Source organism: Acipenser ruthenus, chromosome 6, assembly GCF_902713425.1.
Source record: "Acipenser ruthenus chromosome 6, fAciRut3.2 maternal haplotype, whole genome shotgun sequence".
NCBI classification, from domain to species: domain Eukaryota; kingdom Metazoa; phylum Chordata; class Actinopteri; order Acipenseriformes; family Acipenseridae; genus Acipenser; species Acipenser ruthenus.
Window position 1 is genome coordinate 73,032,765 of NC_081194.1, and position 16,825 is coordinate 73,049,589.

The following is a 16,825-nucleotide window of genomic DNA, read 5'->3' on the forward strand; positions in this document are numbered from 1 at the left end:
CAGATGAGTCAAAACTGGAGCTTTTTGGCAAGTCACATCAGCTCTATGTTCACAGACAAAAAAATGAAGCTTTCAAAGAAAAGAACACCATACCTACAGTGAAACATGGAGGAGGCTCGGTTATGTTTTGGGACTGCTTTGCTGCGCCTGGCACAGGGTGCCTTGAATCTGTGCAGGGCACAATGAAATCTCAAGACTATCAAGGCATTCTGGAGCGAAACGTACTGCCCAGTGTCAGAAAGCTCTGTCTCAGTCGCAGGTCATGGGTCCTCCAACAGGATAATGACCCAAAACACACAGCTAAAAGCACCCAAGAATGGATAAGAACAAAACATTGGACTATTCTGAAGTGGCCTTCTGTGAGTCCTGATCTGAATCCTATCGAACATCTATGGAAAGAGCTGAAACTTGCAGTCTGGAGAAGGCACCCATCAAACCTGAGACAGCTGGAGCAGTTTGCTCAGGAAGAGTCGGGCAAACTACCTGTTAACAGGTGCAGAAGTCTCATTGAGAGCTACAGAAAACATTTGATTGCAGTGATTGCCTCTAAAGGTTGTGCAACAAAATATTAGGTTAGCGGTCCCATCATTTTTGTCCATGCCATTTTCATTTGTTTTATTATTTACAATATTATGTTGAATAAAAAATCAAAAGCAAAGTCTGATTTCTATTAAATATGGAATAAACAATGGTGGATGCCAATTACTTTTGTCAGTTTCAAGTTATTTCAGAGAAAATTGTGCATTCTTCATTTTTTGTGGAGGGGTACCAACAAATTTGAGCACGTCTGTATATATAATTTTATATATATTGTATTTCTCTTTCACGGTTTGCTTCGGCACTGCGCTCTTTCCGCATTGGCTCTTGCAGTCCGTCTTTCTTACATATTAATATTTTTATTAATATTGTTATATATTTTTGTTATTTGGGTTTTTTGGTGTTGTCTATTCTCTCCCTTAGGTATAGAATAGAGTTTAGAGGACACGTTGCACGTCTGGCTAGGCCGCGCAATTTTTTGCAGCCTGGGTCTCGCCACGGCTAGACCCAGAGTGGAGCCTGCTGCTAGCAGCCACTCCAATAATACCACCCGCAGATTGTAACATCACACCACGTGGTTGCTGTACGGTTGTAGCTATGCTACAAATATTTTTGCACTTTAGTGCAGCTGCAGTTCCTCTAAAATAAATTAAATAAAAATAAAAATAAATAAATAAATAAATAAATAAAAAAATTCCCCATACAATATATAAGGAAGACTACCGCCAACTGCACTGTTCAGTTGCCCCTTTTAACACAGGTAAGTATAGCACAACACCATTGTCTTTTAGACTGTGACATTGTACTAGCACTTAGCGTCTCCACTCTGCGGGTCAGTTGACGTTTCGGCGTCTTGTGCATAGCGTCTTCACGCTCAGTACACGCGCTTCAGCGCATAACGCTTTGGCGTTTTTTGGTGTCAGCGCCTTGGCGCTTTGGTGTAGCGCTTCTGTGCTTGGTGCTTAGTGCCTCGGCACTTGGGGCTCGGTGCACGCATCTCGACGCTCGGCACTTCGGTGCTCAGCGTTTGACGCTCGGTGCCTAACGCCTCGGCGCCCGGTACACGCGCTTCGTCGAACCCATCAACACGCGACGCTTCGGTGAGCGATGTGTCATAAATATGTCTGGGTTCCATCGCTGTGTCACCTGTCAGGCAAAATTGCCGGTTAACGACCCGCATGAGGACTGCGTGGCGTGCCTGGGGCCAGAGCATGCTGCGTCGGCCTTAGCAGACGGAACGTTCTGCTCGCTGTGTGCGAATTCTCAGACGCGCACTCTGCGTCAGAGGACAAGGAAAGCAGTTGGGGGTTCCACGCAGCGGATCTCCTATCCAGAGGAGGCCCTCTTGCAGGCGAATGGCGTCTTCACCCTCAGGTGGTAGAGCGCGTTTGGGAGTGGTTCGGCACAGCGCAAGTAGATCGCTTCGCGAGAGACCACGCACTGCCCCCTATGGTTCTTGGTGAAGGACCTCGACAGCCCCCTATGCATTTCCACCGTTTCCGATGCTCCCCGCCTTCTTAGAGAAGGTCAGGGTGGAGCAAGCGACAGTGATTCTGATCGCTCCTCGGTGGCCTCGGAGAATATGGTTCCTGAGTCTGATGCAGTTTGCTGCACGGTCGCCCGAGGGAGCTTCCCCTGCGAGCGGACCTGTTGTCCCAAGCCAAAGGAGAGCCATGGCACCCGAACCCCAAGCTCATGCAGCTATGGGCTTGGCTCCTGAGCGGGAGCACCTGTCAGCCTTAGTAATCTCAACGGCAGTGATTTCGACCATTCAGAGTGCCAGAGCGCCCTCTACCAGGTCACAGTATACATACAAATGGCAGTTGTTTCAAGATTGGTGTCTGGCTGAGGGCCATGACCCAATATCCTGCCCTATGGCAGTAATATTACAGTTTCTACAGAAACTGTTAGATGAAGGGAAATCTCCCTCTACATTTAAGGTGTATTTAGCCGCCATATCGGCTTGCCATGTACGCACTGACGGTTTATCACCAGGTTGTCATTTTCTGGCATCTCAATTCCTAAAAGGCGCAAGACGCTTGCGACCTCCTAGGATGACCAGTTTACCGTCATGGAGCCACGTGGTGCTAGAAGCCCTTACCAAGGCACTGTTCGAGCCTTTCCACAGTGTGGATATGAAGCTTGTGTCTCTGAAAACCGTGTTTTTGCTATCAGTGGTATCAGCCAAACGCGTGGGCGAGTTACATGCACTATCAGTGCATTCATCATGTACTCGTTTCGCAGGAGACAGTTCTAAAGTCTCCATGCGTCCAAATCCGGCCTTTTTATCCAAGGTCATATCCCCGTTTCATATGAACCAACCAGTTGAGTTGATGGCGTTCCATCCTCCTCCTTTTTCTTCCCCAGAGGAAGAACGGTTGCATATGCTCTGCCCCGTGCGGGCATTGAGGTGTTATATTGACCGTATATCTACTGTGAGGCAAACGGAACAGTTGTTCATATGCCATGGTTCTAGGACTTTGGGTCAGCCGTTGTCTAAACAACACCTTTCCCATTGGATAGTGGATGCTATTAAATTAGCGTATGAGTCTGCAGGCCTTCCGCCAACAGGGCAGTTGAAGGCGCATTCCATTAGGGGTATGGCGACATCCTGGGCCCTCTTTAGAGGGGTGCCGGTGTCTGACATTTGCGCTGCAGCCAGTTGGGCTACACCGCATACTTTTACAAGGTTTTACCGGTTGAATGTACTGGATTCCTCTGCTCCACTACTTGGTGCATCTGTGCTACACTCTATGACGCCTCAGGATGCGGACAAATAGAGTGGTTGATAAGATGGTGTTGACTATTCCACCTTAGGACAGGTGTCATTGCGAGCATAGACGCTGAGGCGCAGCTCCGCATATGCGCAGATGTGTTGCCTACGCAGTTGCGTTATGACGTAAGTCTGTCCTACTGCCGAGAATCCTCCCTCGCGACACTGTTTGGGTACACTGTTCCCATACCTTGATGGTTATTTTCGACTTGAAAGGGAACGATAGGTTGCGGATGCAACCCCGGTTCCCTGAAAGAGAAAATAACCATCAAGCCGTGAGGTCGCTCCGGAAGCCTTCACGGCCTGAAGCAAAAGAGGAAGGGTGTTCTGCGCGCTGCGTAATGTAAGCTTCCAGGGGGGGGCTTACACGTCAGCTCGCGCAGAGGCCTATCGGCAGCTTTGCTATAAAGCTCAGCCAATTCCTACTGCCTGACGGCGATATCCCATACCTTGATGGTTATTTTCTCTTTCAGGGAACTGGGGTTGCATCCGTTAAGAAAACAGCCACTGACTTACTCTTTTAAAGCATATTTTGACCATGAAAAATGTGTGCAGTTGTGCATGTATGCAAAAAGATCTTAACTAGTTTTCTGTATTTACTAGGCTCACATTGGAAAAAGCTTTGCCGATGCAGACTAAACCTACAGAGTTACTTAGATCGCTTGGCAACATAGGTAAGAAATTAAAATACTGTACTGTAGCTCTACTATTTCTTTAGAGCAAGATGTGAATAAAAGCTCTGTTTTCCCATAGGCTTTGGGTAATGCAGTGGACAGAAAGAAAACAGGATACAATGAGAATAAATCCAGGCAGTTTTGGGCCATGAACAAACCTTGACAGATAAAACTACACCAAACACATATTGACACATACCGGTGGTTACATATTTCCTCTCAAAAGGACTAGCAAAGGGAACATTGGGGAAGACTAATATCGACGGACTGACGTGTGCTGTATCTTTTTGAGATGCCTCAAAATATGCTTGACTTCTGTTTTAGCTCAGGAAAAAAACTGTATCAGAAATATAAACAAAAGATAGAGGACAGTTCATACTTTCTCCCTATGTTTACATTTTGCATTACCTTGTACAGAAACAACCTTCACAATTCATAAGAGGCGTTGTAATTAACATCATGCAATATGGGCAGCAGTGTGGAGTAGTGGTTAGGGCTCTGGACTCTTGACCAGAGGGTCGTGGGTTCAATCCAAGGTGAGGGACACTGCTGCTGTACCCTTGAGCAAGGTACTTTACCTAGATTGCTCCAGTAAAAACCCAACTGTATAAAAGGGTAATTGTATGTAAAAATAATGTGTAAAAAATAATGTAATTGTATGTAAAAATAATGTGATATCTTGTAACAATTGTAAGTTGCCCTGGATAAGGTTGCGCCTGCTAATAAATAATAATAATAGCTAAGGAATCAGTTCACTATTTGTATGTAGCACAATGTAATATAAGAAGCTATGCTGTGAAAAAGCTTTTCAGATACTGAACTAGCACCTGTTGTACATGTTCTTATTTCAGGCATATGGTGTTACAATTATTAATACTATTTATTTCTATAGCCATGACTATACAATATATATAGTCTATTCAATTGATCTAAAGTGGTGGATCTGAATACTGCCTCCTGAGTTAAATAAAATGAGAACCAAGGTTATGAAAATCAAACATGTTACACTTTACTGCATTGGTGGTATTTAGATCCACCAGAGCTTAGATCAAGTGCATAGTCCTCAATGTAGTAATATACACCCAATTTTAATCAATCTAATTTTTATAGACACAAACCATACCTGCCGTGCATTACCATTCACTCCATAGCTCTCACATGTGCAGTTTTAAAGAAGCACACTTTTCAGCAATTATGTATTTTCATTAAAAAAAAGGATATCTGGTTGCAAGTTTCGGAAAGCTCTCACTGAGTGCATGTGTTAGCAGATTTGAGAAAAAAAATAAGATGTCAGAGCCAATGAGTCATACAGAACCGCTGTGTTCCCTGAGCATGCTGACTCAAAAGCAACTTTAGTCAGCATGCTATATGCTTCAAACTCTGTCACGAACTACATCAATATTTTTAGGGGATAAAAAGCTACGTTTAGTCAAAGAGGTCATTAATCCTTATGGGCTTCCTTGATCAGGGACTGGGATTTTGTGGAGTAAAAGCCGAATAACCACATATAAACAAAGATATTGTTTCTTGTTCAGTTGGACCCTGTATTCTCCTTTGGGATTATACCTTTGGAGAGGTGAGGGGTAATGTGCTGTACATAATGTGATCATACATGATTTTACTTACAGGAAATCCTTGGAGGGTCGCATGCTGCTGAGCAGAGATATGATGCAGAGTTCTTCAAGAAGTTCAGAAATCAGAACATTGTGTTGTCAGCAAGAACCTACGCCAGGGTAAAGGCTTTTCTTCAAGTCTATAACATCTGACGGAGCATGACATTTTACTTTATTATTTCTTAAACAGCCTACCAAACACATTTGATTGTGGTCTCTTAAATCAAGTAACCTTCCTTAAATTCAAAGGGTTGGTTACCTTAAATAAATTTGTCTGTGTGCAAACTTAATGTGTGCTTTTACCTGCTGAGAGACAGCATTGTCTTAGAAGGAAGTATGCAGTTTAACTCTCTCAGACACAGCTTATTTGCTATTTGAAAGCAGGTAGCTGCCAACCGCAAAGTTAAGTCTTAAGTTATGAGCTGGATATAATACATAATGTATTACAAAAACATTATTAGAACATATCATTGTTAATGCTTGTGTTTGGTACCTTGTGCTTCTCCCCTCATACATGTACTGCTTTATCCTCTGTGTGTCTAGAATCACTCCATCCATTCATTTTTTTTTCCTTATGAATCACAAGCAAAAGTATACCAGTCAGGTATGGACAACATCAAGCTCACTTAAAATATAGCTGCAGGTTAAAACCTCTTACGCCCTCTAGTCCCGCGGGCGGAACACGGAACTGCACGTAAACATTATATTTCATAACTCATTTGTAATATTATTACAAAAGCAAAAGAGAAAAAAAGATGATGAATATCAAAATCGTTGTTTTCCTACCGTCAAACCGCGAAGGAATTTTTCGAATCCGTCATTTCACCGTTGAGATATCCCATTCGCAATGTGTCTAGTACCCCCATGCTTCCAAAACAAATGCGATCGACTAGCTTGCGTTTTGTTGCTCTGGTCTTGCAACCTTCATGGCGGTGAAGTCTCCCTGATCACGTTGTAGGGGAGGTCACAAGCTTTCCATTCATACCTTTACTTTGTTTGTAGCCCAATCCATTACAGAGTAATCGATGTGCAAACAAACACGCCCACCTCTTGAATGAGATAAGGGAAAAAAAAAAAAAGCCTTACAAAGGCTAATGCATGTGGCAATGGATAGCATGTGAGGTGCCAGAAGTTAACATCCCTTTTAGAACTTAGTGTATCACTGGACATAAAGATTTACACAATGTTTATTTTTGGAGAGGTTTGGGGACCCTTGGGCTTAGCTTTGTAAAAACTCCTGTAGAATCTGATCCCTTTGTTCAAACAGTTCTGGCTCTTTTCATATGCTACAAGTTGAAAAAATGACTATAGAACATAAAAAAATGAAAAGCGTTTGTTGTTTTTTTATGTATTTTTTCTGGATAGCTCCTTCCAGTGTGGTACTGAGTAAGACTTTTATCACACCTGAGGTTTTAGTCTTGATGCCCAAGGGGTTACCTTGAATTCAAGCCCTGAACCATGCCTGTGCTGTCTATACTTTGGAAGGTATTGTGATTTATTTAAGGGCACAGCCCCCCAGGCGGAAATCGCCTGTGAGGGGCTGGGGTTTTGACAGGTTAAAATGGGTCTGTTCTATTAATCTAAACAACAACTTCTTTAACAGGGAACATTTATGTTACCAAGGCTCATGGTAACCAACTACCCAAATACCAGGGTTTACAATTTTAATCATTTAAACAATGACATTATATAGACCTGCCACCATTAAGATCAACTGAATACACCCAATGGTTATGTTATTGTCTGGTTTCACACACCCTAGCACTAACCTTGAGCTACCTTACCTAAGGTGACATTAAGTAATCTAGGTTAAATTCTATATATAACTAGACGTTATATATAGAATGCGCCAAGATAATTGCATTGTTTTTCTATGGACATTTAGAGGCAAGGGACCAAATAGCTTTAGAAAAATACAAAATCATACAATAAACAGAGCATATCATTAATGAAACAGAACAACTCAAATCTTAATAGAAAATGCTTGTTAATCGAAGTTGGTCCTTGGCGTTCACAAGTTGAATTTATCATTACAGCAAAGTAATGTTCAAGCACTGGACATCCTCTTTACTTGTGCTGGGTCAGAGCTTCTGCAGCACTGACTCGCCATCCTCTTCAGCTTCCCAGAGACCACCTCCACATGAATATGCCATCCTGTTGCCAGAAGAATGGTAAGTGATGTGTCAATTCACTAGTTTATTTTCTCTAATAGTTCTAATAGTAAAATTGGTTTTGATCAAATTCATTCCAATATTTATTTACTTATGTATTATTACTATTTTGATTTTTTTGTAGGAAGTCTATAAATCTATCAAACTGTTTAGTTATTTTTTTATATACTGCTACTTGCCTTTGCAATTCTGGTTGAAATTGTTTCTTATGTTGCCCTAGTTTTTTCTTCACTTCATTCCATTTTGTTCGCTAAGTGTACCAGCCTGATGGACTGTAATCTGATGTTAAATTGTTCACTCAGAACTTGAAGCACTTGCGTCATGCCTTGTAATGACTTGGCGCCTTGTAACGGCTTATATCATCTCAACCCTTCCCTTGGAGTGCCTTAATGCTATTATAAAATGATTTTAAAAGTATTAGATCTATTTACTTTTTAAATTAACACAGCAAATTAAAAAATATATATCTATTTCCAATAACAGTAAATATCAATACTCATAAGAAAATAGTTCCAGAGAAAAGTAAACAATATGTGTTTAAAAGTGTTTTATTTAAATGTGTAATTAACATCAGTTTAATTCATACATATAATAAATATCGATTTAAATGTGTAATATGTAAATCAGTTCTGTTTATCAATTATACAAACCTATTACATGCAAATGTACTATTTCATTAATGGACATACATATTTAAACTGATAAAACTTTAATTGTAAATCAGTGATTTTTGGAATAAAATGTTCACTTGAACATTGCAAGATATTATACAGTTTGAAAAAACATGCTCTGAATGAACTGTATTGACTGCTGTACTACCAGAAGGGGCGTCTGTGTAAGCATGCTTGTTGTGCCTTCAGATTTTATTTTTAGCTTCTCCAGGTCTGCTAGTGGTATTGTGGGATACTGTGTTGTTTTATCTTTTCCACTACGTCTTCATTTTTCAATTACTACAGATATGCTTTTAGTAGGGCTGTAACAAAGGGTACATTTTGATCTTTGGAACACATTACCAAAGGAAGGTTTGAACCTTCGCTAGTACTAATTTGCATAATTTACTGGTGGTCCCACCCTAGTCTGTTGAAAATAAATGCTAATTTTCTCCAAAACTTAACATAGCTCAACCAAATACTTGAGACTGGGCAAACATCTTTTTGAAAACTGTAGATAAACAAGAAGTGTATCTTTCTGAAACCTGTTTCTGTGGTTAAATTAGCATACATTTTGTTTTTTTAAGAATGTGTTTGTTAACATTTATGTATAAAGTTAAATCAGAACCTTTTTTCGGTTAAATCTAGACAAAAAAAACACGATTTATTTTAAATCCAGGAAAAACACTGTTAAAATATAAATACATGGAAGCAGCCATTTCGCCTCTGTTCACTGCAGTTTCACTGACAGTCGCCACTTCAGCCACTTCAAATATCAATTCTCCAGTTCTGCAAGTCCTAGAGTGATTGTCAACGGCTCATTTGAAAGGTAATAACTTGGATTAATTACCTGTCATTTATATATTTATAAAACAATTATATCCTTTAAAAAAAAAAGAAAATGTAAGTTTCCAGAACTGCCTCTAGTCATAGTCGCGCCTCCCTTACGGACTCTCCGCACCCCCCCTCCCCAGGGTTTCGCACCCCCACTTTGCGCACCACTGCTTTAGCCTACTCAGTGCTCAGTTTTCGAAATAAAAATGATTAGTGTTAGCATACGTTTTATGTTTCATACTTATTCTAGCATAACACTTGTCTTATGTCTTGTACACTAGGTATTCAGTACATATTTTATTGAAGCAATATTGCTGCTATAGGTACTCCCCCAGTGCTTTGGTATTATACCCTGCTCCAATGCACGGTGGTGACGGTGTCATAGATAAAGAGGTGCTACGTATAATGATCTTGAAGTGGATTTTAATACAACAACCTTAGTTTAAGTAATAGGTATTATACAAATCAAAATATCAAATTGTGCAGTCACATTTAATGTTTGCTAAAGTATTCACACATTGTGAAACAGTTTCTGTTAACAGAAAAAAAAACAGCTGACGTCAATGCCTCCTGACGAACCGACGAACCTTTGAACACAGCCCTAGTTCTTAGCATTGTTAAATGCTGTATATTTAGCTACATTCACTTTTCTGCTGTACGATGGGTCTTCAAAAAGCGACTGATACCAGCCTGCAGACTTATAAAGCTTGATATGCTGTACTGCTCTCCATCTTTATTCCTTACGGAACCATACAATTCCCTGAGGAGACTATTCAACTCATCCTTAGAAAGTAAATGACAGTTAAGAGGTCTAACTCGTCCTTAGAAAGTAAATGACAGTTAAGAGGTCTACCTTTATCTTGGAGCCAGTTTTGAAGGATATCCACAGCCCATTTAGACACGTTTACTGTGCTTTTTTTGTTTGTTTCGGTCAACTTCAAGTTTATTCAATTTTGGTTCCGTTATTTCACTGTGCCATTTTTCTTTTAAAGGAAGTTGAATTACTGGTATTTTCAGGAAATGCATCTTCATTCAATTCTTCAGCAGTTTGTCCTTTTAAAAACCGTTTGTTATACAAGAAACATTTAAAGGTTTTTTCATACTTACACAAAAATGTTTGCCATTACAAATAGTTGTTTTTTTAATACATTTTACTTAACAGAGGCACGTATGGTGCTGTACTTAACTACTTTTTTGGCCATGTTCACATATATTCATATTAGGAAAATCCACTGATGGTTGGCATTTTATTTTATTTTTTTCTTTGCTGCTTTACAGATCATAGAACATTTTCCTATTTCACGCTGTTGTAACTTGCTACCTTGCTTAAGTGTTTTTAATTTGTTAATTAAAAACACTCATGCTGCTTTGTGTGTACAGCTTAGTAGCTAAGATGCAGGAAAATAATGGTATGATATCAAAAGTGAAGAAAGACAACAGAAAAGACCTGAGATACAGGCTGATTGGAAATGCTTGATCTCAAATTATTACATTTTGCGACAGTCGTAAGTAGCATTTCAGACCACGGTTCATTTTTAGTTGCTTGCAGCTAATAAGCTATAATGTGGATGTGTGGCATGGAATGCTCTGTCTCATTTAGCTTACAGATGTTTGTTTGGGTTAATCTATGGGGATTTGACAGGATTCTGAACAAGCACTATGTTGGGTTCATTGTCAATGGCGATTGTCTTGGCCCTGTAGTGCAAGTCATTATCATCGTGGAGCCCTCTATCACTGCCAGAGACGTGATGCTGCATTGTGAGGAGGTCATCATGCTTGGATTTGTAGATTTTGGCTAAAGAGAAGAAGTGAAACCTTGTATTGGGCTAACTTAACAATAATTAATCACAAGCTTTCAAGACCTCAAATGTCTCTTCTTCAGGTGAAAGTAAAAAAGAAATAATTATATTTACAATTCAAAGGTGGCATTATAACTTTAACACAAAAAAGAAAAGAAAAAAAGGTGTGGCTGCATAATAAACAATGACAATAACAAAGACAAAATAAATAACACTATGTAACACAATTTTTGTTCCTGGGTAGTAAGTGTTATTTCCTAATTGCTTATGCCTCAAAAGTATAGAAAATGGCTATTATTCCCCACAAACTTTGCTTTTGTGACCAGGACAGTGATATTTTAAAATTTACCTATTTCCAATGAGAAAATGGGCGAATTTGTGTCTTTTCGTTCACATAAAGTCATAAAAAAAACAACATTTGAATACAAATTAACATGTATTTATACTAAAGTAATACAAAAATGACTACAAAATATTTAGAAGTGAGTAGTTTTTCGAGATTTACGATTATACTGTAAATCACTTTCACGAATCAGCCCCCAAATGTAGTCTCCCATCATGTTCTCGTTATACTGTCCTTCTGACTTTATGTGAACGAAAAGACACAAATTCGCCCGTTTTCTCATTGGAAATAGGTAAATTTCAAAATATCACTGTCCTGGTCACAAAAGCAAAGTTTGTGGGGAATAATAGCCATTTTCTATACTTTTGAGGCATAAGCAATTAGGAAATAACACTTACTACCCAGGAACTAAAAAAAAAAAAAAAATTGTTACACAGTGTATGAATAAAATAAGCAAAAAATGTATACAGTACAGTCAAACCTGTATTAAGAGGTCTCTTAAAAGAGGGCTCATAATTTATGAATTTTCTATTTGTCTCTGACATGCTTTCCTGTAATTATGTATGTCTTACATTATTATTATTATTATTATTATTATTATTATTATTATTATTATTATTATTATTATTTATTTCTTAGCAGACGCCCTTATCCAGGGTGACTTACAATCGAAAGCAAATACATTTCAAGTATCACAGTACAAGTAAGTTCTACAGGTGCTTTCTGAAGAGGTGAGTCTTGAGGAGGCGCCGGAATGTGGTCAGAGACTGGGCAGTCCTGACATCTGTAGGAAGGTCATTCCACCACTGCGGGGCGATGGTGGAAAAGGAGCAGGCTCTGGAGGCAGGGGAGCGTAGAGGAGGTAGAGCCAGTCTTCTAGTGCAGGGGGAGTGGAGAGGTCGAGTGGGGGTGTAGGGAGAGATCTGAGGTCTGGAAGTAGCTGGGTGCAGTCTGGTCAAGGCATCTGTAGGCTAGTACAAGAGTCTTGAACTGGATGCGAGCGGTGATCGGGAGCCAGTGGAGTGAGCGGAGCAGTGGAGTTGCGTGGGAGAAGCACATACACTGTAAAAGCCAGACGATGTAATATGAACAAAAGGAAGTATGTCATTTAATAACATTAATTTAGATAATGCATTTACAAAACAAATTATTTTGTAAAAGTAATGAATGCTTGCCTGTCTCAGGTTACACAAAATGTTTTAAATCCTTTGCAAATTTCAATGCCTGTGACTGCCTTTCAGGTAAGTGTTGATTCTTTGCATCCTGAAACCAACGGCAGAATAAGCATAAGATTTTTTTTGATTAACACAAAGTTGGAAATTGTTCGAGCTCTTGAAAAAAACCTGAATCAGAAACAAGTTGCAGAGCAATTTGGTGTTTCCCGTTCTGGTGAGTTGCTTCACCATTCTGTTAACTAATGTGCATGTGTTGTATATTGCTGCTGGATTTTGTAACGTGTGTAGGGGTGCTGTGTTAATTTAGTTTGACAGTTTATTAACGTTACGTTAACCCTAAGTAACGGCCATTAATTTTGCCTCTGACATTGTGATAGCCTGAAAAACACACCCACCAGCTAATTTCATAGTACATAGTGATTTAACTTTTTGACTTGTTGTTTTGCTTTAGTTTTATTAATGTTAGTTTGTTTGTTACTTTATTATTATTATAGTTTATTAACATACACTTGCCTATTGTTTTGTTTTTAGTTATTCAGTTAATTTCATATGTTGATGCACGTGCAATACTCAGGTCTAATGGACTTAATCAAATATTTTAAATATAGATATCAAACAAAATCACAGAAAATTTGAACTAAAATACAGATCAAAGAATCACGAGTTTTCAGTATGCAACATGACACACTGTCAAAATGAAAACATTACAAAGTTAGTATCGGGTGTGACCTCCCTGAGCATTATCACAATCCTGGCAGCGCTGACACATACACCTGATCAGCCTCTGGATAGACTGCTGTGGGATGTTCCGTCACGCTTCCTGTGCAGCTGCAGCCAGCTGGCGAAGGTTGGTTGGTCGCGGTTGTCTCCTGTGGATGGCACTGGCGATTTGGACCCACAGATGTTCTACTGGACTCAGGTCAGGAGAAAAAGCTGGCCATGGCAAGACCTCAACATTGTTTTCTTGAAGTCGTGCAATTGTAATCCTAGCACTGTGTGGTCTTGCATGTATATATATATATATATATATATATATATATATATATATATATATATATATATATATGTATGTGTCATCTCTCATGTATGTTATAGAAGATAAATCCTTGCATGGCCATTCTATGTTTTAGTTACCTTCTGTCAAGTCTGTCATGGAATATTTGCCACTTTTTGTATACCTGAGATGCATGCAGTGTGATTTCTTATTTCACCGCATAATTTGAATAAAATAAGTTCACAAATCACATTTTGTTTTTCAAATTCAGAAAGTTCCCATATCCTAAATGTATCAGGACCACTTGGGAATTAATCATACTCTGTTTTATAATATAAAATGTGATAGGTGTTACAGAAACTTGGTTATCCGAGAGTGATAGAGACGAATATAATATTAGTAGGTATACACTGTATAGGAAAGACAGGCAGGACAAAAGAGGCTTGAAGCCCAGGTGTTAAAACTGGAGGTTAAGTGATTTGCTCAAGGTCACACAGTGAGTCAGTGGCTGAGGTGGGATTTGAACCAGGGACCTCCTGGTTACAAGCCCTTTTCTTTAACCACGGGACCATACAGCCACCTGTCAATAAAAGATTAATTCTCAAACTGAACACAGTAGGGATTCAAGGAAATGCATGCACATGGATTAAGGAGTGGTTAACATGTAGAAAATAGAAAGTACTGATTAGAGGAGAAACCTCAAAATGGAGTGAGGTAACCAGTGGAGTAACAGAGGGATCAGTATTAAGTCCTCTACTATTCCTAATCTACATTAATGACTTAGATTCTGGTATAGTAAGCAAACTTATTACATTTGCAGACGACACAAAAATAGGAGGAGTGGCAAACACTGTTGCAGCAGCAAAGGTCATTCAAAATTATCTAGACAACATTCAGAACTGGGCAGACACATAGCAAATTATATTTGTAAGGTACTGCACGCAGGGAATAAAAATGTGCATTATAAATATCATATAGGAGATACTGAAATTGAAGAAGGAATCTGTGAAAAAGACCTAGGAGTTTATGTGGGGAACCATAATAAAGGCCAACAAGATGCTCGAATATATTGTGAAAAGTGTTGATTTTAAATCAAGGGAAGTAATGTTAAAACTTTACAATGCATTAGTAGACAGTTCTGGTCACCTCGCTACAAAAAGGATATTGCTGCTCCAGAAAGAGTGCAAAGAAGAGCGACCAGAATTATCCCGGGTTTAAAAGGCATGTCGTATGCAGATAGGATAAAATTATTATTATTATTATTTATTTATTTAGCAGACGCCTTTATCCAAAGCGACTTACAGAGACTAGGATGTGTGAACTATGCATCAGCTGCAGAGTCACTACGTCTCACCCGAAAGACGGAGCACAAGGAGGTTAAGTGACTTGCTCAGGGTCACACAATGAGTCAGTGGCTGAGGTGGGATTTGAACCGGGGACCTCCTGGTTATGAGCCCATTTCTTTAACCACTGGACCACACAGCCTCATAATTGAATCTATTCAGTCTTGAACAAAGAAGACTACGCGTTGATCTGATTCAAGCATTCAAAATTCTAAAAGGTATTGACAATGTCGACCCAGGGGACTTTTTTGACCTGAAAAAAGAAACAAGGACCAGGGGTCACAAATGGAGATTAGATAAAGGAGCATTCAGAACAGAGAATTGTGAGGGTCTGGAACCAACTCGCCAGTAATGTTGTTGAAGCTGACACGCTGGGATCCTTCAAGAAGCTGCTAACAACCAAACGAGCAAGATGGGCCGAATAGCCTCCTCTCGTTTGTAAACTTTCTTATGTTCTTATTAATTGATTGAAAACCATTACATAGCAACTAAGCTGTATTATAAAGTCAATAGCCAGGAAAAGGTAATTATGGGGGCTCCCGAGTGGCGCATCCAGTAAAGGTGCTCCACGTGGAGTGCAGGATGTGCCCTATAGTCTGGACGTCGCAAGTTCGGGAGCTTCCAGGGGCGCGGCGCTCAATTGGCCAAGCGCCACCCGGGGGGAGGGAGGGCTAGGTCGGCCAGGGTGCCCTTGGCTCACCGTGCACCAGCAACCCCTATAGTCTGGCTAGGCGCCTGCAGGCTTGCTTGTAAGCTGCCTGAGAGCTGCGTTGTCCTCCGACACTGTAGCTCTTGGGTGGCTGCATGGTGAGTCCGCAGTGTGAAAAAAAGCAGTCGGCTGACCGCACACGCTTCGGAGGACAGCGTGTGTTCGTCTTCGCCCTCCGAGTCAGCGTGGGGGTGGTAGCGGTGAGCTGAGCAGTAGATGATGGTCAAGACTAAGGAGTTGAATTCACGTTTGAGAAAAGCACTTGTAACAAACTACAACAAAGGAAATGGCTAGAGAGTGGTATCAAAGACATGAAGTACCAAAATCTATAAAGAGCAATGATGATCAAGATGTGCCACAGAACAAATTCAACTGAAACGCTTGAAATAAGTGGACTTCCAAAGAAAATGACAGGTACGGCAAGTAGGAGAATCGTACGAGCAGCAAAAAAATGTCTCATGCTTAGAATCTACTATAATTTGAAATTTCTCAAAGTTCTATGACAGTTAATTCAACAGTGGGAAGTAGCCTACTGAAAGAAGTTGATGCGGTTACTCAAACAGCTGTACCTCTTGATTGGTAGATGCCATTCCTGTTTTGATTTCATATTTGAATAGCAGAGAAGTAGAGGAAGATGTCATACCCTCTAACTTTTTGTCTAGCTTGTTGGGAAAGTGGTCAAAACTTCAGTTGTTTATAAAAAGTTAGAGAACATTTAGTTGGTGAGGTTACTAAAACAGTTGTACCTCTTGATTGGTAAAAGTTATTTCTGTTTCTATTTCAGATTTGAATAGCAGAGAAGTAGAGGTAGATTCCACATGCTCTAACTTTTTGTCTTACTTGTTGGAAAAGTGGTCAAAGTAGCTGATTTGTGTCAAAAGTTACATCGATTACAGTAAATAGAATGTTGGAAAATGGGAATGTTTAAACAATGGGGAGCTTTAGAATGTTGAAAAAAGTCTCATTAAAGTGAATGAAGATGGACAAAAAAGGACAAAAATCTTAATAGTTTAAAAAGTATAAAATATATCAAAAAGTTGTATACAAGCACACTATTCCAGACCAGTCTACACGTTTTAAAGTTTGAACAGCGTTTCTAGCTTAAACGGTGTAAGAGGAGTAGCGTGCCAAAGAAGAAGAAGGAGAGGAAGAAGAAGAAGAAGTAGTATGTCGAAGATTTAAAGTGGGGACTCTTGCTTCGCAAGCCCCA

At 39.8% G+C, this 16,825-nt stretch overlaps 1 pseudogene; it reads left to right on the forward strand.

Annotated features, from left to right (window-relative positions):
• Window positions 1-16,825, forward strand: part of LOC131737408 (NBAS subunit of NRZ tethering complex-like) — a 183,277-nt pseudogene that overhangs the window by 25,340 nt on the left and 141,112 nt on the right.